The sequence below is a fragment of the Podarcis bocagei genome (genome assembly GCF_964188305.1).
Source record: "Podarcis bocagei genome assembly, chromosome: 12".
In the NCBI taxonomy this organism is placed as follows: Eukaryota; Metazoa; Chordata; class Lepidosauria; order Squamata; family Lacertidae; genus Podarcis; species Podarcis bocagei.
The window spans coordinates 11,448,393-11,450,446 of NC_138137.1; positions in this window are offsets into that span (position 1 = coordinate 11,448,393).

Genomic DNA, 2,054 nt, shown 5'->3' on the forward strand with positions numbered 1-2,054 from the left:
TCTCTCTCTCTCTCTCTCTCTCTCTCTCTCTCTCACACACACACACACACACACACACACTTGCTGACTCGCTCTTCTTTCTTTCTCTTCCCTTTTGGGCACAGCAGTGCAAAGTTTAATACTGTTCTGAGCTGAGTCAGCTTAATGGCTGCTATTTATTTATTTGTACGGCTGTTACGTGGAAGCAGCTCAGGAAATCACTGTGTCCTTTAATTCGCAGGCTTGTGGCCTCTGGTCCTGCCAAAAGGAGAAGGGATGGAAGGAAGGCAAACGCTGCACCTTATCCCTCCGAGGTTTGGGCGATTTGCAGCATGGCCAGGAATTGGTTGACAGGGAGTTACTACAGCTCTGTGCTGTAGCTGCTGCCTTCCCTCTCTCTGTTTGTGCTGTGGCTACCATTTTGCGATCCTAGAGGTTCAAGGATAGTGTCCAGTTTCCCCTTCAATAAGATATGACTAGAAGAAATGGTCAGACACAAGTTAAGGAGATAACTGCTTTAAACAACCTAATGTTTATTAGTTGTTTATAGCTGCAGTGCCGGATTTACGTATAAGCTAAACAAGCTATAGCTTAGGGCCCCACTCTCTTGGGGTCCCCCCCAAAAAATTAAACCCTGGATGTACATTTCCAAAATATAAGATAAAAAATAAATAAAATAAAACCTACATACAGCAACAGTGTTTTGTGTTGTGTAGGCTGCTATGATGTAAGTCAGGGGTCAGCAAACTTTTTCATCAGGGGGCCGGTCAACTGTCCCGCAGACCTTGTGGGGGGCCAGACTATATTTTGAAAAATATGCAGTAAATACCCTGCAAACTGGTCCCACAGCCGCCTTCGGACCTGGAGGAAGAACACACTCTGCACACGCTCAGGAGCGTGTCTCACCGGTGTTGTTGACGGGCAGCAGCTGCTCCATCGGCCCGTCCCAGCAGAGCTTCCAGGCGGCGTGCACCACGTGCTGCGGCCCATCGTCCGAGGCCAGGTCGGCGGGCAGGCTGCGCACACAGAGCGCTGGGCAGGTGGCACACAGCTCACCTCCACCACCGAGCCAGGTGCCAGGCGTGGGGCCAGCTGGCGTGCCAAGCTCTGGCTGAAGATCTGCAATGCGCCCATCACAATGCCCATGGCGCAGCCCAGACCTGCCACCTGCCCACTCCGTCCATGGCTACGCTGGGTTTACCTCAGTATGCAGGCGGCGAGGCTTCGGATTGGCTGCAGGAACTTCCTGCAGCCAATCTGAAGCCACGCCACCATCACCGCCTGCCCAGAAGCCGTGCCAGTGTTGCGAAAGTCGAGGTGTCCGCAGCACGCAGGGACTGACCAAGCAGGTGGCAGGGTCCGCAGGCCAGATTTACGATCTTGGCGGGTCGCATCCGGCCCCTGGGCCTTAGTTTGCCTACCCCTGATATAAGTAATGGGCCCTGCCTGCTAGCCTGCTCCCTAAAATATAACTGGTTTGCTCATTTCTGGACATATAAAGGGCCCCATTACCTTCAGTAGCTTAGGGCCTCATCAAACCTAAATACGGCCCTGCATATTTGCTATTTGTTATTCATTGTAAACACATAGTCCCTCACTAATAAGTAAAGCAGGTGTTACAAAAGTGTTGAATATATTTACAACACAATAATATAAAGACGACATGGGACGCGGGTGACGCTGTGGGTAAAACCTCAGTGCCTAGGACTTGCCGATTGCATGGTCGGCGGTTCGAATCCCTGCGGCGGGGTGAGCTCCCGTCCTTAGGTCCCAGCTCCTGCCCACCTAGCAGTTTGAAAGCACCCCTAAGTGCAAGTAGATAAATAGGTACCGCTTTGTAGCGGGAAGGTAAACGGCGTTTCCGTGCGCTGCTCTGGTGCCGGCTCGCCAGAGCAGCTTCGTCACGTTGGCCACGTGACCCGGAAGTGTCTTCGGACAGCGCTGGCTCCCGGCCTCTTAAGTGAGATGAGCGCGCAACCCCAGAGTCGGTCACGACTGGCCCGTACGGGCAGGGGTACCTTTACCTTTAATATAAAGACGAAGGATTTATTGACTATTCTTTTAGTGGCTGCTCA